Genomic DNA, 6,000 nt, shown 5'->3' with positions numbered 1-6,000 from the left:
CTTGGCAGGAACTTGACCTGAAGAGTATAACAGAAACATTATAGGGAGAAGCTTCTGGAGAACGTCTACTGACTTAGTCTGCCCAACACATGCCTTCCATGACTTTATCTGCTTCCTAAACCAAGACATCTATGAAATAAATAGGACCGTGGAAACACAGATCAGTCTGAATACAGCATTCACAAGATGATCAGATATATCAGCATGCCTATCTAGTAAGTGCTCTCAGAACAATGAGCTTTATAAAGGCAAAAAGTAACTGCATGACCTGCAAGATTGCCTTCCATTTTGTCCTGCTTGCAGTCAGGGAGGTGGGCTCTTCTAAGTAGCTCTTTGCTAAGCAGTAGCAAATGCAGGTAATAGGGAAAAGACTCATAAAATCTACTGGGCAAATGCAGACCTCTCAGCAGATTAGAGGCAAGACACTCTGGGGTATCACAGGTCCTGATGTACCCAAAGAGGCTCTTGTCTATGTCCCATCCATGTCTCTTGTCCCCTGGCAGGTTCTCTTCCTGATGTCTCCACACTAGACACCTCTGTTTTTTTCACCTCTGTGAGGTTCAGCTGTAATCTCTGTAACCTCTTAGCTGAGGCCCTGTCCCTAGTTTGGTACTCACCAGATACAGTAAAGGCAGGATCAGAAGGCTGTGCTGAACAGGCTGTGGGTGAATGGTCCCGGGCAGCAACCCTTTTATCCTTGGCAGGTGTGTGATGCACAGTCCAAGCATGCTGCTGCTTTCACAACAGAGGAGGTGGCAGCACCCAGTACTCCCAGCATCTTCCTCATGCTTCCAAGATTCCTGGCAAGGAAGAATTATGTAATCTCTGTCACTGCTTCCGGGATGTACCATAGATCTGCCATTTCTTCTTTCTTTCATTCAGCTCATATGCTTTAACCTGTCTTTCTTGTATTTTTGTGGCCAGTATGAATATAGAGATAGATAGAGTAAATTGTATGCCCTTGATCATTTCAAATTTTACTGTAAACATAGAGAAACAAACATATATTGTTTAGTATTATGTGAGTTTTTATGGGATGCAAATGTCAGATGTGATTTGACCCTGAGTCTTAAGGGTGTTGAGCCCTCAGATCACTCAGCCCTCATAGTGGAAATGTCATTAGCTGATGGAATGAGGTGGGTTGAAGTCTGGTTAAAAGCAGAACTAGCATTCAGTTAGGATATGGATAAGAGGTGATGTTAAAGTCCTTATACTATTAATAATACAAAACTCCAGTATAATGTAGTAAAATATTTTCTTCATATTTAACCTTTCTGTGGAATATAAGGCATTGAGTATAAGACAATAAATTATTTTGAAGCATGATTGATGAGTGGTAATGACTTTTTAATGTGCTGGTAATGACTAGGTTGATGTTGGGGGAGCACAGCATGCATCACAGTTAACAAAATTATCCAGGTAACTTCTAAAGTTTATAAAGCATGGATGAGGAGTTGCTTACCCATGTAAGCAGTGTGTGTGAAAGGCAACTGCACTGCAAAGTCTTCGCCCAGCATGGACAGTGTCTTCTCCAGATCTATCTAGATGGAGTTTCTCCCAGTTAGTATCACAACATATACTGTAGCACCGCCCAAGATGCCCAGGTGTTGTGTAGTTAGGGCAGAATTGAATGGAAATGGTTGCCAGAAGCACCTGGAACTTCAGGGTCCAAGGACCATTCTCACTCCATCCTTTCTCTGAAGGAGCAACAACAGTCAGCAAGCAGAAGGTGATGAATTCTGATAGGCAGGCGCCATGTGATCTGATGACCATGGAGGCTACCTTGTGCAGTGGCTAACATTATATGACTGGTAGTAAGGAGGACTGCTGCTCTTTTGGATGATAATTGTGAAATGTGAATCCTCTTTTTCTACTGAACTGGAGATGAATTTGTCTTTGAATTCATCTGCTGTCATAACTAATTTCCAATTTGTTTCCCATGTTACTATCATACCTATAACAGAACACTGGTTATAGTTAAATTAAATGATAGTTTTAAAACTGGGATATATTCATTGTAGACTGGTTTTGAAGGGGGATTTTCACATAAGTATATCATGTAATGATATATGTCTTCCCTCCTGATGTGTGAAGGTGTGTCTTTGTCCTTCTTTACCTGACTAAGGCATTTTCTGGTTGGTTTTAATAAAGATCTGAAGACCAATAGCTGGGCAGGACATGGAAGGTAGGACTCCTTGGTAGAGAGATAGGGATGATAGCAGAGAAATCAGAGGTTAGGGGAATCACTAGCAGGACATGGATGTGGTTGGATATATGGGGACTGTGAGAAAGATAAAGAACTAGTCACATGGTAAGTTGGGGGCTAGGATAATAAGATTAAGGTAGATGAGCAAGCTGGGAGTCAGCACAAGCTAAACACCTAAGCTATACTAAGAATTAGTTAGTCTCTGTGTCATTATTTAACTGCCGGTCAGTTTAGAAATTCCAGCTATACCTCCCCTTCCTATCTTCCTCCCCTTCTTTTAGTCAGCATTGTCTCCTATACAGATTTGCTTCTACTGGTATATACACAAAATTAATGTATATATCGAAAATCTAGAAACTACCAAAAAGAGAAAACATATTTATTTTTCTGGGACCTTAGTTCATTTAACATAACGATTTTCAGTTACATCCATTTAAGTGATAATAGGTAATTGAAATATTTTTAGGGTATATATCTTTGTTCTCCTCATACTTTGAGTTTCTGAGTTTTAGAAACAAAATCCATTATCCTATAATGATGTCCTTTTTTTCTTTTTAAGATATGGGGATTTCAAAGGTTTTTTTTGATGCAGGCACAGAAGAATATTTGGTCTTAACGAATGTGGCCTTAATGGCAGGTGGGAAAATCGAGTGACTCTCCTTTCTGACTTCCTTCTGACTTCAGGGATTTCTTGCTCTAAGGATATTTTCAAAGCTTGGATCATTAAAAATTCTGACATGTCCTTTTCCTTCTAATAACCTGGCATCCTATTGATTATTACTTTACTGGATGAGATTATTTTTCACCCATTGTGGTGGTTTGATGAGAAATATTTCTGTGGTCCAGGAATTTGAACACTTGGTCCCCAGTTGGTAGCATTGTTTGAGGAATGTTTAGGAGGAACAGGCTTACTAGATGACAGATATCACCAAGGGGACTTTGAGACTAAAGAGCATGGCCTATTTCTAATTTGCTCTCTGGTCTTTGATTTTTTTTCCTTAACTTTCTGCTTATGCCACGATGATGCTGTTGACTGCTGTGCACACTCTGCCTTTTCGACATCTTATTCCTCTGGAACAATAAGACAAGGTAAATTCTAGAGTGTTTTAGTACCGCACCGGAAAAGCAACTAACCCACTCTATACAGGAAGCTGAAGAAGGACACAACATTTTACCGTGTTATACTCACTGTGGCAGTCAAGAAACTATGAGATGGACAGTAAAGCAGCTAGTCTAATGAAGGTGAATTCTTTTAGGAGCTTCTAAATTTTAGAATTCTAGACCTTCTAAAAGGTTCATGGTATCTCTTGGTTTGAGACTCCCATTAGAGGTATCACATTTCTCTTGTCCAGAAATATCCAAAACTTCTCCTGCATTTCTTCCCCTTCCTAATTACTATCACTAGTACCTGTCCTTAATAAAAATCTTTCTGCTTCAAATAATCATTAATAGCCAGCTATTGAACATCATTAATATTCTTCACCCAAAGAGCATTAGAAGCACCAGGTAGCAAAACAAAAGTCATGTTGATTGGCTTGTCGTGATGGAGAGAGTAGACCCTCTGGGAACATTAAGACATGATTGTTCATGGGGACTCCAATAAAGGAGCTAGAGAAAGGACTGAAGGAGCTGAAATGGTTTGCAACCTTATGAGAAGAACAGCATCATCAACCAGCTAAACTCTCCAAAGTTCTCAGGGACTAAACTACCAAGCAATGAGTACACATGGAGAGACCAAGGGCTCTAGTTGCATATGTAGCAGAGAATAGCATTGTCTGGCATCAATGGAAGAAGAGGAGTTTGGTCCAGTGAAGGCACATTTTCCCAGTATAGGGGAACGCCACGGCACTGAGGTGGAGAGGGTGGTTAGGAGAGGGAGTACCTTTATGGAAGCAAGGAGAGGGGTAGAAATGGGAGGAAAGGGAATAACATTTAAAATGTAAATATAGAGAGTATCCACACAAAAGAGACATGATCATTGAGGTTCTGAAGGAATGGCTCAGTAGTTCAGAGCAATTAACCTAAAACTGTTTCTCAGTACTCACATGGTGGCCTATAAACATCTAATTTCTTGTTCTAGGGAATCCAGTGCCCTCTTCTTACCTCTCCAGGTACTAGGCATGGAGTGGTCTCCATGCATGCACACAAGCAAAACTCCTATATAATTTTTAAAAATAAGTTTTTAAAGGAGTGTTTTAGGAATTGAGCTTGAGTTTTATCATTTGGGTAGTTGAACTTTGTATGGGTTGGATTCTGTTCAAAAAACACAAGCTATTTAAAAATACAGCTGGCAATCTTCATAACTTTCAACCATGGAGTATTTAAATCTTTATTACTTTTTCTTTATCAAGATTTTTAAAATCTTCATCATGTTTAGGTAAATCAGTGAAGCAGGCTGAACCTCTAAATGGTAAAGAAGTGACATTCAATCACATTAGAAGAAAAAGTAGATGTCTAGTGGTGTGTGGCTTAAATAATGCCCTTATCTTTTTTGGCCTTCATAAAGACCTTTTGTGTGGCTTTCTCCCTCATGACCAGAGTAACTGTGTTTGTTGATGCAGACCTGTGAAATGTGTGAAATTTTCATATCCAACAGAACATTATAGCCTTAGCTCTGAGAGTCAGATCAGCTTCTTCTGGTCTATAGGACTGCTCTTTCTTAGCAATAATTGTATGCCAGTCATATGGACCAGCAATAGAGAAACAGTAGTTAACATTGTACACAGTGTATTGATCTAATTTTTGACAGATTGAACAACTACAGAACAGTTAATAACATAGAGATACTGAGCTCCTAAAGAAATTCTAAGTACTATAGGGTATGTGAAAGAAAAGAAAGATAATGAAACCTAGATTTTTCACAAAAATGTCTTTTATTGCCTCATATCTATGGTCATCAGAAGCAAGTTTTGTCATAATAGTAGCCAGAATACAGTCATCTTGCCTCTGGGTTGCAGCCATGGGTAGTAGACATTAGGAGATCATAATAGGTAGCAACAATTGAACAAGAACATATATCACACCTTTAAGCAAGTTTCAAAGGACCAAAATATAATTTCCAGTGACTTTCAGTGTATAGCATCATCTTTATCTACACAACATAAGGTTGTCTTAAGCGCTTTCCTCCAGCCCTTTTTTTAGATTGTCTATCCAGAAGCTTCCTGAGACACCTGAAGATGGAGAGTATTAATCTCACCTATTGGTGATCTGTCCTGTTTCGTGCTTCCTTTTCTTCATGAGATCATGTGATCTACAGAGTATCCATCCTGTGATGACAACTCTGAGTTGTCACTGAGTGTCTGTTCACTCCTCCTTAGGGTACAAATGCCCCAACCTCGGAGTCTCAGCCTCTGGAAGCTTTGCTCTATATGGTTTCAACATATCGAGGAAATACGGAAACTTGTCTAGCTGGATGAATGTTGGCAGAACTATAGGGTTTAGTCATTCTAATTGATACTATAGGAAGGAGCAGTGCAGGATTTCAGGGTCAGGTCCTTGGAATATATTTTCAATATCCTTCCTGGTATTCTAGAATGAGTCAACATTGCAAAAACAATCTCCTTTTCTTATACTTCAGTTTCTTAGCTCAGTTCCTTCCATCCTCATTACAGTTGCCTCCTATAACAAGCAGCTGCGACATTCTGAAGGAGTAAAGGAAGAGGCGCCTGGAGAGCCACCCACTTTTAATGCCAGTTTGCTGACATGTGCTGTAAGGCTCTTATATAGATTTTTATGTCCCCCTGTGATGAACTGTGGTATTTGAAAGTACCTTTGGTGTCTTCTCTGAGAAAGTT

This window comes from Micromys minutus, assembly GCF_963924665.1.
Source record: "Micromys minutus genome assembly, chromosome: 4".
In the NCBI taxonomy this organism is placed as follows: Eukaryota; Metazoa; Chordata; class Mammalia; order Rodentia; family Muridae; genus Micromys; species Micromys minutus.
Note: the sequence above shows the minus strand (reverse complement) of the source record.